Source organism: Heterocephalus glaber, unplaced genomic scaffold, assembly GCF_053883595.1.
Source record: "Heterocephalus glaber isolate CG9 unplaced genomic scaffold, H.glaber_assembly_v1.0 deba00000281, whole genome shotgun sequence".
NCBI classification, from domain to species: Eukaryota; Metazoa; Chordata; class Mammalia; order Rodentia; family Bathyergidae; genus Heterocephalus; species Heterocephalus glaber.
Window position 1 is genome coordinate 21976754 of NW_028258139.1, and position 20433 is coordinate 21997186.

Sequence of the window (20433 nt, forward strand, 5' to 3'; positions counted from 1 at the left end):
GAAACTGAGGCTTAGAGAGGTACAGAGTCAAGGCTGGTGCAGCAGAAATGGGATCTAGGGAATCAGACTCTGGGCCAGAGGATCCCACCCAGGGACTGAAGGCAGGGTGGAAACTGCTTCTGTCAGTCCTGCAAGTGTGGTCACTGTTCCACTGCCTGGCCACGTGGAGACTTCCCACTGCCCTCAGGCACTGAGTGCCTGTAACAACAGAAGGGGCAGAGCAAGAAATGGTCCTTACACAAGGTTGGGGCCTTGAAATGGGAAGTGTAGGGGACTGGATGGGGTGCATTTCAAGGTCATGTTATGAGGAGCTGTCTGTGCTTTTGAGCTCAGGATGCAGCTCAGTGTGCAGCATCTAAGTGCAGATGTTGGGATATTGTGGCGGGGACCCTCACCTCTGCCAATTTCTGTATAGCCTTCTGTGTAGCCCTGTGAAATAGACCTAAGACTACCACCCTCAGAAGGCTGCTGTGGGGACCGAGTGGAACCATGAGTGTGAAACACTTAGCAGGGTCATCGGCCTCCTTGTCCACACTCCACTTGTCGTGGCCATTGATCAGGATAATACCTCTCCCAGCAAAGCAGCCAGACCTGGACATTTTGACCCTCAGATTGAGAAATCCACTTCACCATGAGGACCCCAGTGTGTGGAGTCCTTTTCAGAGAGAGAAGCTGCAAATTAGAGAACAGCTTTCCCAGCCTAACCGGCAAATGTGTTTCCTCCCTAAGCTCTGTTCATTTGCAGTTGCAGACCAGCTGCTGGCATCCCCTGGGCTCCTCAGTGAGTGTGACCATACCCAGGGAAAGATCACTCGGCTCTGCCCAGCTTCCTGGATCTCAGCATTAGTCCTTGGTTCCCATGCCCAGAATTTCTGCCTTAAACTCAATTCTGACACCGAGCCAGGCCGGCAGACCTGCTGTGGACACTTACACAGATCCTCCTACATGGCCCCGGCATGCCTCAGTCAGCTTCTCTGTCTGCCCTTGCCTGGCTGCTGCGAGCAACTCTGCAAACTGATCTGGCCAAACAGCCTCAGGTTGCTCTCATTCTCCACAAGCATCATGTTCTGGACAGGACTTCCAGTTAGGAAACCACCCACCTGTACACTTACAGTTTTTCATGTGGTACAAAGTGTCGTGGCTCCTTGTGGCTGAGCCTTTGTTCTTCTCCCTAGACAGTGAGCTTCTTAAGTGCAGCGTCTAAGAGTGTATTGTTGTCCCTGCCAAAGCAAAGCATAGGACTTAGCCCAGCCTCAGCTGGGGCTCGGTGAATGCTCAAATGAAGCAAGTTTTACCAGTTCTGCACTTCATAGTTGAGTTTAATTAGGAATTAGTTTATGTTTCTGTCTCAAATATTTGCTAGTCATATGACCTTGAGCAAGTTATGTAATCTCAAGCTTCCATGTAGTCATCTTTAAATGATGAAAATGTATATCCAGGGGTCATGAGGATTAACTGAGCTTTTAAGTAGAGCACAAAGGACTTAGTTTAGCAAAGTGCTAGTAGTACTTAAAAATGTCATCTGCTATTTTTACTACTACTTTTATTTTATTATTATCAAAATGATTTCCTGTTGGTTTTTTGCTCATTTTTTTACAACACAGTCCTGAGTGTCAAAGTGCATCTTAGCAGTGACTAAGTCTCAGAAGAAGCCTGTTTTTGTAAAATCAAACAACTCGACTGGGCCAGCCTTGCCTGTGGACACACACAGAAGCAGGCCACACTGTTTTGGAACATGACATGGCCACAAGCCTCTGAGGAAAGATTTCTGTAATCTACAAATGCAGTGATGCTATTCAGCCAAACTGTGTTAACAGTTATTCAGACAATCATTTCCCGCGTGGAGGGGAAAAGCTATGATATATTAAGCAAGTGAGCTCTGCTCCTCCAGGAGAGATGTTGAATTTTATTTCTAGTCCCCAGCCCTACTCTGAGAGGGAACAAAATTGGAGAACAAATAAGGTAAGATTTATTGTATTATATTGTACAATAGAAAGGAACATCAGATGACAAGAAGGGCTGTGAAAGATGTACCAATAGGGCCAAAGAAGGAATGATTTATGGATCCAGAACAGGAAAAGTAAGAACATAACTGATTTGTCTGACTGAAATTTGTCCTAATCTGTGCTCCATCCGCAGTTGGTAGACATTTTTCTTGCTTCAAGGTTCCATGGTGTAGGGCCAACAGTTCCCTACTGAGGTCCTAGGTTGCCTGTTGGGTGGGTAGAAACGAAGGGGATGGGTGGGGTGTGGCAGGTGGAGAACAGATCAGCTCGGTAGTGGGAAGAACTCAACATGGAGTCTAAAGCCTCCATCCGAAGCCCAACTGCACTGTTCCCCAGCTGGGGACAGGGGGACCTTTTGTGGGACTTGGAGGGGCCATCTCTGTGAGACTTGAGTGTGCTTAATTTTGGCTCTTGGATCACAGGACCTTTCCTGGGCCTCCCAGAAGATGGGGACTGTGTCAGATTTGTCTTCCTTGTATGACTCTTGTGTCTGAACACAGTCCAGAGATGTTTCAGTAGTAAGAATTTAGTTGTTATTCTTAATTGGAAGCAGTCTTGGAAGGGCTCAGGAAGCAGCAGTTAATATAGAAAGAGGCCTGGTGGTAGGGCTCTACAGGAACTGAGCTGCGATGTGGCATTTCAGAAAAGGTTTCCAGGACGTGTTAAAAAATAAAAGGCAAAGGAAGTAGAAGCAGCTAATTAGACTGTTTGTGGGATCAGCAGTGGGAAGACAGCGGGATCATTGCCTTCTCTGTGTGTAACAGCCCAGGGCTGTGCTAGAGAAGATGAGAAACTGAGGCTGTGGGAGATGAACTATGCTCTAGGTGTGCAGATCTGGTGTTTAAAAGCCCCCTAGTTGCTGGCCACTTGGGGATAAGAACCCAGGGCAATTGCCAACTTACTTTCCAAAAAAATCCAACTCAAGACCCGTGAAAGAATTGGCTTAGAATTTTACATGACTCCAAGGAGAGTTCTGGGCTCTAATTGACACTTACATGTGCCAGGTGGAGGAGTGGGAGACCCATGGCTCCAGCAGGAGCAAGCAGGGCTCCACATTAATCTGTTTCTCAGATTTCCTCCTTATGTTTTATGGAATAAGAGAGTTACAGTACATATCCTAAATAGGCATAAATACATGCAAGTTTATCTGATGATGATTATTAATTATTTAAGTAAGATACAACATGCTTAAGGCCCAAGCTCAGGTATTTGCTCCTGCTAAATGATAAACTAGCCACATTCCAACTGGCACTCAGAGATTCATCTCTTGCTCATCCATCCATTCATTCAGTAGTCACTATTGAGTGGCTCTTACCAAGGCAGCAGCCTGCCGGGGGGAGGGGGCCAATGATAGTAAGAAGCAGCCCCTGCCTCACCCTGAGAGTCTAAGTCTAGTGAGCACCACTGACAGAGGGTTGAGGTGATACATGGTGCTGTGTAAAGCTGTAGTGAATGAAAGAAAGTACCAGCCAGCTGTGGTGGTGCAGGCCCAGCCTGCAATCTCAACACTGGGAAGGCCAGGCCAGGTGGATGGCAAGCCCAAATCCACCCTGGGCAACTTAGTGACTGAGTGAGGTCCTGTCTCAAAATGAAAAAGGGGCCGGGGATATAACAGTGCAAAGGCCATGGGTACAATTTCCAGTGCCGAAAAAAATAAAAAGAATAGACAAAAGAACACCTGAATGGAGGAGACAAACCCAGGAAGCCATGGGCATCCTAAGGTCCTGGCTCTAACCCAGCGCAGAGTTTGGAAGGTCGTGAGGCATGGAAAACACCTTGGGAGTGTAATCCCTGACTTGCTTTGTACATTCTGTCACTCAAGAGGCAGTAATTGACTTTCTCCACATGCTGTTGGGCAGCAGGGGGCTGACACCCACCGCCCCACCTCCTGAAGAGAACAGGCCGGGGGTAGGAGGTCCACAGGAGCTCAGGCCATGCAGGAGCTCTGGGGTCCTCTGGGGACCTTAGGAAGTGCTGTTTATACTCAGGACCTAAGGATGCATGGAAAGCAGAGGGAAAGGGGGCACGTGTGCTGGTGAAAGGGAGGTTTGGTCTGGCGGCTGCTTTAACAGGGCTGGTGTGCAGTCGGTGGTGATGGTGTGCTGCTCAGAAGGCACTGATTGCCTCTCCTTCTCCCTTGGAACAGGGAGCGACTAGAAGGCAAGCGAGTTATTCCTGTGGCTTTCCATTCTGAGACATGGAGCCCTCACTTTCTCTCTGGCCACGTCTGTGTGTCATTCATGTAAACATCCTGCCTGTCAGCCAGCTCCAAATAGAATCTGTTTATAGTCAACATCATGCAGTGCATAGTTTCCAGAACCAGCCTTAGATAAATCAGGAGTCTTCGCTCAGTCACTATTCCCGTTGACTACATCTGAAATAGATCTAGAATCTCGCACCCCTCCCCTTGCTCCTAGTCCTGCCCTTGCCGGTCACCAGCACAGGCTGATGTACAGATTCTTGCTTGGTTGTGTTACATGGACATTGCTCGCGGTGCGCAGCTACCTTAGTGGTCCTCTCAGTTAACTTTCTCTGCAGAACCCACAGCCTCAAATCTCAGGGCTGTAAGACAGCAAACATTCATGATCTCTCCCAACGGTGGGTTGATGGGGATTTCTTCTCGTCTGTGCAGCGTGGCTAGGGTTTGATTGCCTGTGATGGCCTCATGCATGAATCTGGGGGTTTGGCTACCCTGGCACGATGCCCCAGGCCTGCCTCCATGCTGTTTCTCATGCTCCATGGGGCTGGGCCAGGCCTGTGAACATGGCAGTAGAATGATTTTCTGCAGCAAGAAAGGGGCACTAAGCACTTTTGGAGGAGTGCTGGAAATCAAACCCAGAGCCTGCAAATGCTAATAAGCACGCGCTCTGCCACTGAGCGACACTCCAACCCCTGCACAAGCACTTTGTAAGCCTTTATTTGTGTCACACTTGCTCTTGTGCCACTGGCCAGAGCACGGCCATGGCCAAATTCATACTTAAGCATGGAGAAAGGACTCTCCTCATGTCAGAGCGGGGACAGAGCCACCCAGCAGAGGGCTCTGCATCCAGGTGGCCTAAGCAAGCTGTGCCCATTATTGCATCACAGCAACTCTGGAACCAGACACAATGGCTGTCAATGCTATGATCTGTTTCCTGTCGCTTACCACCTTTGCCATGGGGCAAGAGTGCTCACAGAAGCTCTTGAGGCCTCAGCTGTCCATCTGTAATATGGGAATCACTGGATGACAACCTCGGTGACAATGGTAGAGCGTGAGATGGGGAAATGCATGGTGTGTGCATCCATGGGCTGGGGACCACAAGAACTCAGCAGTTTCTGCCGCTGCTCTTATCAGCTGAAGTCTTCTGCAACCCCTTCCTTTGTGGCTTTGGTCTGCTCCCCGCCAGGTTCACACTGCACTTTCAAATCTTAACCTGTTTTTCTCGGCCCTTGGAGGTGCTTTCCACAGCCTTTTGTTTCTGCCACCGGCCTCTCACTTGTCCCGCCCTTGAGCCGTGGCTGCAACTCTCCCCTCCTGTCCACATTGCTCTTCCAGGCTGAGTTGGCCAGGTCTTCCTCCATTCTGCCAAACATCTTCTCACCCTGTGTCCCACGACCTGATGCGACTGTGCTTTGTCCCCTTTCATTTCTACACTGGCCCGAGCCCCCTGAGGCCCGGAGGTGTGAGTTCCTTGCCCCACTGTCCTGCTCTGAGCATGGGGCAGAGGCGGTGTTGGGGAGGACCTGGGTAGGGTGTGAGTGTTGGGGTGGCCAAGTGGGTGGGGGGATTATGTTCTTCGCCTTGAGTCATCTTGACAAGGCAGTGGATGAAGTAAAATGTCAGAGCTGACTTGCGCTGTCTTCTTCCTTTCCATTTTCAGATTCCACTTCCTTGGCTGGAAACGCCAGTGGCAGGCAGCCGGTAACTCTGAGGACTGTGCCGAGCAAAGGGACGAGTCTGCCTGGGGACCGGGGATGGACAGCCCCTTGGCCTTCTGAGGTGAGTGCTGTGGGATGTGCCGTCCTCTCCACATTCCCCCATGGACTGTCGCAGGGGGAGGGGAGATGCCGGGCTATTTCTTGGTCTCTGTGGGACCTGGCCTGCTCTGCCAGACTTCCCCTGGCAGAGTTGCCCTTCAGAGAGAAAAGGCAGCCCTGATGAAGTCTCAGGCAGCCACTCTTGGTCCTGGGAGTGCCTGTTAAGTTCTCATGAAAACTGATAACCAGACACTTGGAGCAGGAACATCCTTCTATGACAAGTGCCAGCCAGCTGAAGAAGGGCAGGCACAATGCTTCACTGTGCTCCGGAGCAAGCGGTAAACCACAGTCCATGGGACACACCTGGCCTGGGCTGGTTTTGCAAATAAATCACATGACCTCTAGCCAAGCCCCCCAGACCAGAAGAAATGTGCTGTCAACCAATGTCAGTCATGGCCATGTGCTGTGTTTGGGCACTGAGGTCCAGGCTATTTGTTTTGTGGGGAAAACCGACACAACCACATTTGTGGAGCCATCTGGCAGGTGTCTTCACCTCTTGGTAGCAGGGGAGTCATTGTGACAGAGACCCTGTGGCTGCAGAGCCTGGAGTAGGTGCTCTGTGGTCTAGAGCTGAGCTTTCTATCTGGAGCCACTGCATTAAAATTAAATAGAATGAAAACTTCAGTTTTAAATCACACTTAGACACATTTCAGGTGCTCAATAGCCACATGGGACTGGTGGCTACTATATGGGCAGAGAGTGCTGGGGATGTTTCTACCATCAGGAAACAGTGGATTGGAAAGAAGTCATCACCCTGGAATGTGTCACTTTACCCTGCCTGTCCCTAACCCAGCTCGGAAATGATTGCAACCATTGTGGAAGAAGAAAGAAGGTTGATGTGAGCACATGCACGCGCGTGTGTTTGTTTGTGTGTGTGTGTACAACGGTTCTTTTTACATGATTATTGGTGAAGATCTCTCTTTTTCTCTTTTTTGTGGTGCTGGCTGGTGATTACACATATGAGGCAAGTGCTCTGTCCCTGAGCTATACCCCCAACCCCTATCTCTCTGTCTTTAAAAAGAGAATTACTTTTACAATTTCTTGGGGAGTGTGGTCTCTGCATATGAATTCACATAGAAATGAAGCCACATAGGCCTTGGGGTTTCTTGGCTTTACACAGTAAAATAGATGGAGAAACACAAGCTTGAGCCCTTCTATGGTCATAGGTAGTCTAGGTGCTGGATGTGGCCTTCTGTAATGGGAAACGACCAATCTCCACAGTGTTTCCAGGTGGTGAAGACATGGGCAAGAGGGATAGAAACAAAGAGGAAGAAAATGTGCTCAAGAGAAAGTGTCTGTGAGCCTTGGAACAATGAGGAAGGATAGAGACAAAGGAGAACTGGGGTCCCAGTCACGGTCATGGGTTTACTTTGAAAAAAACCCATTGAACAATGTATCAGTGCTTGGGAACTCATCACATCTCAGAAGGGGGCTGAGCACAGAACAGACAATTTTATGCAGGAGATGGTGAAGCGGCCTGGACCTGGCAGTGGCCCGCCATCTTGGAAGGGACAGGACTGGGGCAAAACCAGAGGTTCCGCTTGGTGCACCACCAGATAAAGAGGGGAGTCACACAAGCCAGTCCCTGAAACAGTTTACGGGTGTCACCCCAGAGGGAAGAGAGGAGAGACTAGATGGCCACCAGCCTCCAGTTTGGGTGTTTAAGGGTGGGCTCTCTTGTGCTTGGGTTACCCAGGAAGGAACAAGAACAAGGCAGAAAGTCAGTTAATGAGAAAAGATGCAGTTGCTTCATATTCTGTTCATTTACATCTGGAAATGACCGAGATTTTCTGTGGAATCAGCATTTTTTCAGAGAGCCTTGGTTCCTTTCAGGGGAGAAAGAAATTTAGAAAGGATATCTTGGCCCCTGGTTGTGTTCATTGCTATTGGGGTCACATTGCTTCTAGGCCCCCTAAGCAGACACAGCCAGGGAGTATGTGTGTGCCTATGGAACAAACACATGTGGATGCACAACCACACACACATACTTATTATGTACATCATATGCACATTTACCTATGCATCCATACACTTCTCTAGATCATTTCTAAGCTGACCTACCTATATGTGAAAACCACCATGCATTCACAGGATGATGCTAGAACCCTCTTGAAATTTGGGTCTGTATTGATGCTGAATAATCACACCACTCCCAGCTCAATACCACCCCAACCACCACTTTATTAAACTGGATCAGGCACTGTCTCGGGCCCATTATTGCTGTTCCTGCTGCCGTCCACCCAGGTGCCCAAGTACAGATGAAGAAACCAAGACCCTGAAAAGCTAATAAACTTGAACCTTGTTACCCAGCTAGGAAAAGTGGCAGTTCACGGGCAGCACCTACCTGTCTGACTGTTGACACTTCACCTCGAGGCCCACGGAGTATGTCACAGTTTCCTGAGAAAAACCAGCACTGTGGGAGTGTCTGTCCCCATGACCAGAGGTTCTGGTCTTTGAAGCAGCAGGCTGGCTGAGGTGCACTGATGGACTCCACATCCTTTGCTCCCCAGGAACCTGTGTGGGCTGAACCACTCCGTGCCCTTCTGTGGGTGTATGTGACACACCTGGAGGTGTGGGCATGCATGAGTCTGGGGGTGCACATGGGAGTGAGTGTTTCTGCGTGGGGGGGGGGGTATGTGCATGCAAAGCCATGGATTAGAGGGAAGGTATGATTGCAGAACAGGACCTCTCCGCCAGGTGAGCCCGCATTTCCTGTGGCTTGCCATTCTCCTGGCAGACCTACACTAATGCCAAGGTCTCAGCTTCAACGTGTCTATACCGCGGGTCCCCACAGACCAGAGGGCCCTGGTCCTGTCTGCAGAATATGTGCAGTGTGTGTGCTGGGTAAATCCCAGCTCCATTCTCATGTCAGCAAGTGTTTCTGAGCACCTTCCCTCTCTTGGGCTGCTCAGGATCACATCCCAGCCAGGGGTGGGGATGGGAGGAGCCAATACACAGGAGTGGGGGACAGAGAGGGCCATGCCAGGGAACAAGCAGTAGGGTGGGGTTGGAGAGGGTGAGCACATTACCTCCTCGGCAGGGTGCTGTGGCCAGGCCTGTGTTTTCCCTGGCGGAGTAACATGGTCAGACATGGACTCCCCTCCCTCTTCTCAGGACTCAGGCATTTCCTTTGGGTGGAGTCAGTGTTATAGGCAGGTCCAGAGACAGACTGCAGGCCAAGGCCTGGGAGGAGATAAATGGACACACTGGCAGTCATCTGATAGAAACCTGGAGGGGAAGAGCTGGTGGAGTTTCCCCTGCTGATAACCTTTAAGAGCCACAGAGGCAGGGACAAGGGGTGTGTCTCAGGAAGTGGAGAGACTTGGGGCAGCCAGTGGCTCTGAGTATCTGAAAGGCTGTTGGATAGGGAGGGATCAACTTGTAAGGAGAATTTGAAGAAGAGATCCAAGCAGAGTGAGGGGAAAGAAGAGAGAGCCTTCAGGTCAGGCTATGATTCCCTTTCCTTCTCATTCATTCACTTATTCAGCTACTCAGTCATCCAACAAGCACTGAATGAGTGCTCCCCACCATCCAGGCACTTTGCTGGCACTGGAGATAAAACAGGAAGAGAAGAGCTCTTCCCAAGCTGCTGATATGTTAGCAAGAGAAACAGACAAACAGATTGGTGGCATGCACAGGTGCAGTTCTGGTTTCCTGGGTCCTGAAACTTTTGCAAAGGGAGGCCCTCTTTGGGGAAACATAATAGAAAGTTATGAATTTAAAATAAAATATCAACCTTGGGTCTGTGGAGTACGGCTGAGAGGCAGGACTTTGCACGTCCTGGGCGTGGGCCCATCTGGGTTTGCATGCTGCAGGAGAGCTGCTTTCTCTCTGGGCTGCCTGGAAAGATGCTGGGACCAGGGCTCCCGGCAGGGTGGGCCTCCCTTCTGGGTTCTCTGGGCCCTGTTCTTGGGCTAATAGCAGAGAAGACCCTTGTTTCTCTTAGTGCTGCTGGGATTCTCATAGGTGCTCTGTGCACAGTGCTTCCGGCTGACCTAGTGGTCCCACTTCCTGGACTCCCATCAGGGGAACTGCAGAGACCTGAGCTGAGTGCTGAGGGTGAGCTGGTGAGTATCCATGTAGGGCCAGCTGTTGGGCTCTCACTTCTGACAGCCTTACACACTTTGACAGATTCAACACCCACGGCCACCCTGGTTGCTTGCTGCTGCCATTTCCCGGTTTTATAGGTGACAGAACTGAGGCACAGAATGGATAAGTAGCTTCCCTACAAGCACATGACTAATACAGGGAGGAGCTGGGCTTTGGAATTATGGGGGCACCTCCAGAGCCGGTTCACCTACTGTGCTGCTGCTTCACCATCCTTGCCACCTAATTCTTTGACTGGTCCAGTATGCAGGAAACCGTGAATTGTCAGGATTAGGGGAATGGCTAGTGAAGTGTTAGCCCTGGAGATTGTAGCTCATATTTGCTCTGTGGAAGATGGAGAGATGCTTTGGGTTTTAGGTGAAAGGGTGGAATGCCCCATTATGTATGCACAGAGTAAGCATGAGGAGTGTGACTGTCACTTGAGCTCCCTCGGGCCCGGGCCCCTTCTGCTGGACAGGTACAACAGGCTCCGTCACCCTCATGTCCACTCATCAGGTATGTTGCTGTGTGCCTGTTGCATCTTCTGTCCTGCTCATGCTGCAGCAAAGAGCAGAGCATGTTCCTGCGCTCATGGAGCTTGAGGTCCAGCCTGTCTGGACCTCTACTTCCTGCCTCCATGTTGCCCTGGATGTTACTCCCAGAGGCTGCCACATCCACTCCTCCCCGAACCTGCTGGCCCATTTGCAGAACAGACCTGGGAACCCAGGCCTTCCAGACTTCACAGTGTAGGCTCCTCCCAGCTGTCATCTGGAGCCTTCACAGGCCTCCTGGTCATTGTCACTTTCCGCTAGAAGGGCTAGGCCCCTGATAGCCAAGGCCAGGGCAGCTGGTGTGGCAGGAAGTGCCTTCCCCACACACTCTAAGGTGACACTCTGGCTGGGTTAGAGGGGAGGAGGCAAAGACCCTGGGTTCCTAAGAACTGGCTTCTTCATGACTCTGCTGCTCGCCAGCTGTGTGAACTTCACTTGCAAGGTGCTGTCTTCCTAATAAAATGGGGGCTCATCCCAGCTGCTAGGGGAGACAGATGCACAAGCTATAGAAGGCTCAAGAGAAGAGGCCTGGGGTTTGACATGCCTGGGGTGCACTCGGTCCACTTCCCTCCTTTGTGAGTTTGGATTGGGTAGCTAGTTTCTCTGAGACTCAGTTTCCTCATCTGTAGGAAAGGAGATGCTAAAGCTCATTGCCAGGGTTTCCTAAGTGACATGATGACCCAAATTGAACACCGAGTACATTACAGGCACATTTATTATGCTTGTTTACACTAAGTGGCACTGCAAGGGAGGCGGGTAAGCTGTAAAACCGAGTGAAGGCTTCCCTCCCTGGCAGCTCAGCGTGCTACCTGCTGCAGCAGAGACAGTCTCCCATGAAAGAATAAGCTTTCCCAGTTGACCCCTATGGCCAGCCCAGACATCACAGGAAGATAGGACCACCAGAAGCATGGAAATTTCCTGTGTGCTTCCAGAAGCCAGCTCCACAGATAGAGTCCTCTGTTGAAGACTGATTTGTATTCTAGGCATGCCCAGCTGATAAGCACTCAGGCATTTACAGATAACCTTTTCTCCAAAAGGGCATCTGTTCATGGCCTCCGCCTTTCAGTGTCTACAGACCTCACAGCCTGGGGACACCATCCAAGATCTATAGCAGGAGGGACAAGTCTTACCATGACCTCACCTCCTCCCTGGTCCCCTGTGTCATTTGTTCCCTTTGCCTCGTTCCTCTTCCTGTTGATAACAGTAATCTCCAGAGCAACATTCAGTGTGGCCCAAGTTCAAATCACACTTGTGCCATTCATCATGCCATCCTGTGTACAGTGCCTTCTGTTGATCTCAACTTCCTTATCTGCAATGTGGCCAGAATAGTTAATGATAGCACCAGCCTCGAGGATTGAGTTAAGGCTTTACCTGTGAAAATGCTCCAAGAAGTACTGGATACAACAATCTCCCACAGCAAGTATTCCATACGGGATAGGCAGTTGCGTGTGGCTGTGGATGTAGATGTGATACAGTGTCTAGTTTCGTGTCCTCATCACCCCAGACAACACTCACTGTAAATGAAGGGCACCTATGACACGTGACACCTATGGCACTGGCACATGGAGTGTGAGATTTGCTTATGCTGTTCTCCCCCTGGAGGGTCCTTCTCTGTCTTCCTGGTAGGTCATTCACTATAAGGAACAGGGAAAGGGGATGTTAGCAGAACCTCTGCAGTGATTCCTGGTCTGCTGTGAGCCATAACAGCACAAGGTGAATTAATGAATAAAGACAAGAAACAAGACTTAGAGAAGAAGCTGAGCTTTGGGCCCAATCGGTGCTGCTCTGGGCAGCAAAGACAAAGGCACCTGAGCTTACCACACCTTTATTCCATACAGACAGATGAAGATCCTAGGTCAACGAGGAACTTATGTTGATTTGGAGTTTGTCCTTCCCCTTCTCTTACTGCTCAGCTCTCAAGGAACTAAGATGTCTTCAGTGGATGTAATCCTGCCCTGGCCTACGCTGGAGCATCGCGGCATCATGGAACCATTGAGCTCTTAGCTGTGACCAGAGGCAAAAATGGAGTTATGTCTCGACATGCCATAGCCAGCCTGTAGGCAGGAAAACTAGGACTAATTGTCATTTAATTGTGAAATGATTTTTCCCCAAAGTTATGTAGAATTGCTTCCAACAACTTATTACCCCTTCTTCAAATCTCATCTCATGTGTGTCCTGTTGTAACTCCTTCCTCCTATTTCTACCACCCCATCCTCAGCCAGGACTTTTCCCTTCTTCTGTCTCAGTTCCCTGCACAAGACTTGCTGTCATCTGCAAGCTCACTGTCCTGTCTGCCATGGGCCTTGGACATCTTTCTTCTTGGGACTTGCCAAGCACTCACCTGGGTGGGAAACATCTTTGCATCTCCAACACCAAGAGCCCATTAGAAGGCAGGGGTAGTTTGTCTCCCTGTCCCAGCCACACAGAGCTGGCCTGGCCACGTGGATGAACGTGCTGTGCAGTAAACTGGGCAGTGGGGGCCCAGGGCCCTGGGGATTGCTTCTCTCATCTACAGCTTTGCAGGCCCCAGCCAGCCCAGTACACATCCTCTGACCTCTGTCTCTGGTTTTGGAGATCTAAAACTGAGAAGATGGAGTAACTATAGGCTCAGAGTCCTCTAACTTTGGAACTGGCCCCTTCTCTGTGTAATTCATAGCTTCATCTGTGAGCTGGCCAGAATCCCTGTGGTTTATACATCTGCATGCTTTCCATTAAATTAAGCAAACACACCAGGCCCAAATTGCTACTGCCCTTTCTGAAGTTAGAGGCCTGGTGACGAGGAGAAAGGAGACGAGGAAACAAAGTCAACCTGCCTGGAATCTGCATGGCAGACACTGTACTGTGTGTGTATTGTTCACATTCAAGAAGTTGCTAGGGGAAGACAGGTCATTATGTTGCCCGATAATCTTCATGTTAACACTTGGTCTCAGACCCTAAAACTATCCCTAGGCGATAAGGAAAAGAGAAGGATGGAAAGCCTTTTGGAGCTAAAAATGGCTTTGCTTTTTTTGTTGGACAAATAGAAAGGAATTGGCTTGGTGCACACAGCAGCGTCTGCAGATGGGCACTCACTCATCCGAAGCCTTCTGACATGTGGATAGGGACCACCTGCCTCCTTACTGAATCTTGGTGCTGGGGCCAAAGAAGGCCACTCAGGGAGTGTCCTGGAATTGCCCTGAGAAGTCCCTCTGTGTGTTTGTGCACTGCACAATCAAGTGACAGCTGCATATCTCCATAACTGTCCCTCCCAGTTGATGAGAATCTGTATGTAGTACACATTGGTGCCAATGTCCACTGCTTTGAGTTGCCTTTAGCATTTCCCTGTATTTGTATTGGAACCATATCCTTGAGATGAGTTCTCAGGGGAGGGATGCTGGAAATGTCTTGAGGGCTCCTGCCACTTGTCCCCAGCTGTGACTTTGTTGTGGATAGAATTGAAGAATGGAAATTCGGGGACAAGAGTTGGAAATTGATCCCCGCAGAGACCAGACAGCAGCAGTGAGATCATGTTACAGGCCGGTGGATCTGCTTTCCACAGACCCTGTGTCCAGGTCAAGGAGAAATAGGAGCTGGGAAAGACGAGGCCTGGTGAAGGAGCTGCAGTTGGCACAGAGGGACTTGTTCCTGATAGGAAGAAGAATCCACTCTTGGGCCTCCCACACCTTGAGTCTTGATTGGGGGTGGGATTAGCCCTAGCTGTGGTTCAGGAGCCATTCTGGAGCCTACAGTTCACTTCAAGTCCATTGGAAAATCAGAGCCCATGCAGACTTCGGCAGAACTCTCAGATTTGAAGAGACCCCAGGTCCCCCTGGAATTTAGCTGCCTTTGGGCTGAGGGGGGCTGGAGTGCCCATGTTCTGTGGGATTCCACAGAGACATGGCTCTGGCTAGTTTCCCTGAAGATGAAATAGCCCAGAAAGGGGCTCCATCAGCTGCCACTCCGCACTGACTCAGCTCCCTGGTATTTTGATGAGAGCCTTCAGGAGATGCAGGGAATGTGGGGTGCAGGAATGGAGCAGCAGAAGGTGTTCTCTGGAGCCAGCCTCTGTCATGAGAGCACCTTGCCACACCCACTGCACGGGGAGGGTGCCCTGGCTGCTGGGGCCTCAGGGCTGGGGCACTTTTCTGTATTTTGTGGGCACTCTACCCCTGACACAGCGATGGTCCTACGCCGGCAGGAAGAGCAGCCTTGGCAGCTTGCCCAGAGAACCTCTTCAAAAGAGCCTGGGCCATTGGTGCCAAGGGCAGTGTGGCGGGGCACCTAGCAGTTCTCCGGCCTGTGGGTCTCAGGGTGGCCCCTTCACACTAGGACTCTCTGTGCTTGCAGCTCTCTTGCTGCCCTGGCTCACATCTACTAACACCTACATGCTAGATGTTCACACTGGAACAGTGAAATATTTATCTCATCAGTGGAAAATCACAGCCCATCAAATGCTAATATAAAAAGTGTTTTAATGAAAAATCACTGCTTAGCTGAAACAAAATAAGATCAGTATCGTCTTAACCATGTTGTCAGTGTCTGGCTCGAAGGACCACATGGGCTTCGTCTCTGCCTCTGCTTCAGTGTGTTGTGAAATCTGATGTCCCTGGCCTGCACCCTAACCCTCAGGAGAGTGGAGAAGAAGAGTATGTCTTGCAGTATTATGAAGACGGCTTTGACATCACAGACTCCCAGAAAGGCCTCGATGGCACCCCAAGGTGCCTGGAACAGAATTTGACCTTTTATTTTTTTGTTGTGTGCTGAGGATTGAAGTTGAAGAATCACAGGTATAGTGGTTAAGAATAAGACTCTTCAGCTGGGCATAGTGAGACTCACCTGCAATCCCAGCACTCTGGGAGGCTGAGGCAGTAACATCACATGTTTGAGTTCAGCCTGCACAACTTAGCAAGACCCTGTCTCAAAATAAAAAGAAAAAAAGGCTGGGAAATAACAGTGTGAAGGCCCTGTGTTCCATCTCCAGCACCACAAGATAATAACAATAATGATAATGATAATAAAAATGCTTTCCAAGCAGGCTTTCTAGGGAGTCTGTGGGGAGGTGTCACATTTGTCCTGATCTACCTCCAGTGAGTTGAGTGACTATCAGCAAGGTATTAACTGCTCTGTGGGTATTAACTCCCCCTTCCATCCTCTAACATGAGATAGTAGCACCTATTCGTACAGTTATTATGAGGGCTAAAGGAATTAACATTACAAAGCTCTTAGAGCCGGGTACATCAGAAATTCTTAAACATACGTACACACACATACAGATGAGTATATGTGCATATACACATTGTATACATACTCTCATATGTACGTATGTCTAGGCACCATATATAATCCATGTGCTGAATATCCATATGCATTTATACTACATATATTACACATACATAGAGCAAAGCCAATCAAAGACTCCAGTTACAACAGCAAGTCATGCATTTCACATATTTCCAAGAATCAACATTTAAGAGCCAGTTTTTAAGGCAACATTCTGTCCCCACCCCCCAGATTGAGGGGCTATGAGGGGACAGCCACCATTGCATTCAGGGGTGCAGCGTGGAGTTTGGTCACAAATGAAGGGGTCCAGGTAAGGGGCCAGCTGTTGGGGCCCTTTTTCTGTCCCCTGCTTCCCAGGAGCCCCAGATCCAGTCATCGTGACAACCCCGGCTACCTCCTCCTTTGTGTGAGCGAAGCAACTGCCCTCATTTAGCTCTGGTGGCAAACGTGTGGCCAATGGCACAAGAATCAAACTGCAAGCGCTGCAGGACTGGCTCCAGGGATTCCCAGAAAGCCTGCTGCTCATCCCACACAGGGGAGCATCTTCCTGAAATGCTTTTGTCTGGAAGCCATGGGTGTGAACTTAACAGAGATACACGCCCTCCTGCAGCCTCTGAAAAGGCACAGGTTCAGAGGAAAGAAGGAAGGCTGGCTTCTGCAACCTCACGCAGCGCTGCACACACTGAGCAGGGAAGTGGAGGCTGCTCCTGTGACTGGCTGGCCATGAGGTTCTTGCGGTGACCCTCTCCTGGAAGACACACAGAGAAGCCCGGTGCTATATCACCATCCCACACTCGCTCTGTTTACTCATGAATTCAATTAACCAAGCCCCTGGAATGCCGAGGAGGCCAGCGAGAAGTGAGCTGGGAATGCTTCAGCAAAGCCACAAAAGAAATCCCCTGTTAAACTCACATTGTAGAGGGGCGGACTTACCTCATTATGAAATTCCACAAATAGGTAGATGAGGAGAGATAGGTGAGAGGATTTGGGAGGTGACTAGGCTTGGCCACACCAAGAAGGGAAAGTGAGCAGACTTGGAAGACCGGGACGTTATCGGCGTGGGCACCAGTGGAGCGCAGAGGAGCAGAGGGGACGCCGTTGCCCTTGGTGGCACGAAGGTGGAGGAAGGTGCCTATCGAATGTGAACAGCAGAGCTGGGGAGTCACTGGCAGGGGTGAGGGGGTGAGTCAGAGAGGAAGAGGACAGGCAGGTGAAAGGGGCCTGGGTGGCCTTTGGTGACACTGCATCTTCAACAGTAACTTGCTGCTCCTCAGTGACTTCCTGGGAAACTGCCCCGGAGCCCCTGGCTGGCCGGAGCCCCTGGCCTCATGTCTGCCCCTGCAGATGGAAGCTCTTCTGGCTGCAGTCCTGTCTCCCCAACTAGCCAGGCCTTTCATGTCCTTTATGCCCTGGGACAGCTGGGACAATGGGACAGTTGGTTGCTCCTGATTTTCCTGACTCGTACCTTTCCCAGGGGCAGAAGCCGCTCACCTCTAAGCTCTGAACAGCATTCTGCAACACAGCCTCTTCATCCTGCCCCAGAGACATCCATCTCCCACCATCAGAATGCCCACTTGCAAGCTGTCACATTCCCCCTGTGGACACCAAATTCTACAGCCCAAGGCTCATGCAGCCCACCTGTGTCATCAGGAGCATGGCACTAAGGCTGAGAGAGCCATTCAGCCTTCCTGTGGCCCCATTGGGGCAGTGTGAGGACCTAGCACCTCAGAGTGTGGCCCTGCCCATCACTTGGTACATCGTGCACCCCACACTGCCCCTGGGGCCACTCTGCCTGCATGCCACCCCTAGCTCACTGGCTGCAGCTGTCCCTGTGCCTTTGCATGAGCCTTTGACCTGTTTCTTCATCTGCCAGGGGACCTGCTAGCCTTCACACAAGGGCCAGCAGTCCCTGTGCCCTGTCTCGGTGGCATCTCTCACTGGGCTGCACTAGACTACAGGGCCTGGCCTGCCTGAGGTGCTGCAGGGCTCTGGATGGAGAGGATGCACATGCCGGAGTTTGGAGCCCTCCCAGCTGAGAGTGAGGGCAGCAGTCTGCTTCAAGGGCCACACAATAAAATAGTCTAGATTTTATGGGCCAGACTGTGGCACAAAAGTAACCATAGCAACATAAAAACAAACAGGTGTGACTATGTTCCAAAAACATCAGCCTTTTCACAAAAACAGGAAGGCCAGCTCCAAGATCTGGCCAGTGGAACTCAGAGCCAGCCGTCTGTTCTGGGAGCCAGCTCACTCAGCCCTGCGTGCTCGCTCTCCGCTCACTGCTACATCCGCCTCCCTGGGCAGAGCTCATCAGGGCGCTGTTGGCATCAGCAGCACCTGCTCTGTGCCCAGCATGGGCCTGACGGTACCAGGAGTGGCCATGCTGTGGGTTCCCAGTCTACTGACCCAGACCTGGCCCTGCTCCTCCCCTTGCAGCATGAAATTCAGGGGAGGGGCTGGGATGGTTTCCAGGAAGTTACCCTAATCTTTTTGTCCAAGTGCCCCATTTCTGGAGTGATTGTATGAGCTCCGGTGGGGACCAGCAGGTCCTCTCGGGGTGGCCGGGTGGCTGTGTTCTGCAGCCTCTGACATGTGGAAATGCCTCCTTCCTGGCAGCAGCCATGGCTTTCTAAGCTGTCAGCTGTGTCCATGGCCCATCTGGATTAGCTTCTCCAAGAAGCCATGATGGGTGCTCGGGGCAGGAGGCACTGAGTTGTGAGAACACCAGGGCCAAGCTGTCCTGGCCTGGGGCCAGCCTGGGCTCCGCATGACCAGCAGTCCTGCCCTAATGGTTTCTGCAGCACTGGGGTGTGTGCTGTTCTGAGGTCACCACATGCATCATCTCATTTAATTGTGGTAGATATTGTCATTTTAAGAAGGTGAAAGTGACTCACAGAAAAGTTACAGGCCTGAGACACAGACCAGCTCAGGGGGAAGCTGGGATTTGAACCTGGCAAGCTGACTCAAAGGTCCTAGCTCATGATCAGGCCGAGATGATGTGGCAGGAAAGGACTCAGAGCTGTGAGTGAAACCAGACTGCTCATCTCATCCTGCCACTTCCACCCTTCTCCACAGAAGGACACTGCTGCACAGAGGGGCAGTAATTTCCCCATGTTCACACACCATAATTGAGGCAGGATTTGAAGCTGGGCCATCTGATCCCTAATTCAGTCCTTTCTCCATAAACCTAGGCCTGTTCTTTGGCTTGGCACTGGAGGCAGATGGAGATGAGGTCTCCTTTTTCTGTCTCTGCTCAACCCCACCTATGATAAATCCACCTGTCACCATAGTTTAAATGCCGCCCTTTCACCAGGAGGTGACAATACAGGTGCGCACCTTAATGAGCACATAGGAGGCCCTGGGCCTGGAATCAAATCTGGGATGAGAGTCAGTTCTCAAGCAGCCTGGGGCAACTCTACTCACCACTCTGACCCTGTTTCCTCCTTGGTGCCTGGGATGCAGGGCCTGCCTGAGCTGTCCTGAGAGCCAAGCCATCACTGTGTGCAGAACCTGGGGCGCAGCCATCGCAGAGCCCCGGAGCCCCCAGCAGATGTGCTTCCTTGTCCCTGCTCCCTGTACTGTCCTCTGGCTCCCTCCACCCACTCTGCACCAGGACACCGCTGTGCAACTTTGTCCACAGCTACCTCTGCCAGGCCCTGCTCTGACAGCATCCTGCATGGCCTCCCAAGTTTGGGAATCTGCTCTTGGGCTGGAGCCCTGGAGCTAACTCTTCCACTCTTCCCTGTAACCACAGGCTTCCCAGTGGTTTCTCTGTTGCTTGAAAGTCCCAGGATCCCCTCTGCTTGTCTCTGACCTGTGCTGGTACCTCAGAACCCACAGCCATCAGCTTCTTCTATGACGACAGATGCCCAGATGGAAGGGAGGCCTGGGCCAGCTGAAGCCCACTACATGGTTACACCAACCACACAAGGAGGCCTGCACATGCACATGGTAGCTGTGGATAGTTAGCAAGCTGTGGGTCCTCAATCTTTCCACCTGCCCTTTTCTTGATCTAGAGAAATTGGCAGGCCCTGGCTGGGGAAAGAGTAGGGACAGAGTGGACACAGTTTGAAGGTCCCTGGCACCTAGAGACTATGTTGCAGAAAGGTGTCCTTGCTGGAGAGTTTGCTAAAGTGCAGGCTTCCCAGAGCCGAGGCCCACCTTCCACTTCAAGGCAGCCCTCATGGCAGTGGGTGTACTGCTGAGATCCATTTACCTGCAGAATGCTGCTGGTGTCCGCTGCTTGTCAAGAGCTCTGTGTGGTAGACTGGATCTGTGCCCTAGCTCCACCATTTATTAGCGAGTTGACATTGAACTAGTTTTTAATCTCTCTGTTTTAGATTTTCATTGGAAAAATTAGGATGATGATAATTTGTTCAACCCTGAAGAGGTAGTGTTTTATTATTGTCTACAGACTCCCTGCTGGAGCTGAGTGGTCGGCCAAAGCAATATAGGGGCATGGTGGAGTGGAGAGGGTGTATCTGTCAGTGTCCGCTGTGTAACAACCACCCACA

The 20433-nt window shown here is 50.9% G+C and overlaps 1 protein-coding gene across 9 annotated transcripts in view; it reads left to right on the plus strand.

Annotated features, from left to right (window-relative positions):
* St3gal1 (ST3 beta-galactoside alpha-2,3-sialyltransferase 1) overlaps positions 1 to 20433 on the plus strand; it is a 79124-nt gene that overhangs the window by 15680 nt on the left and 43011 nt on the right. For 7 of the 9 annotated variants that reach the window (XR_015441294.1, XM_013069595.3, XM_004837914.4 and 4 more), the window contains exon 2: positions 5867 to 5985. The gene's annotated coding sequence lies outside the window, so the exon portion shown is untranslated. The other 2 variants (XM_004837917.4, XM_004837918.4) reach the window with 2 other exon arrangements.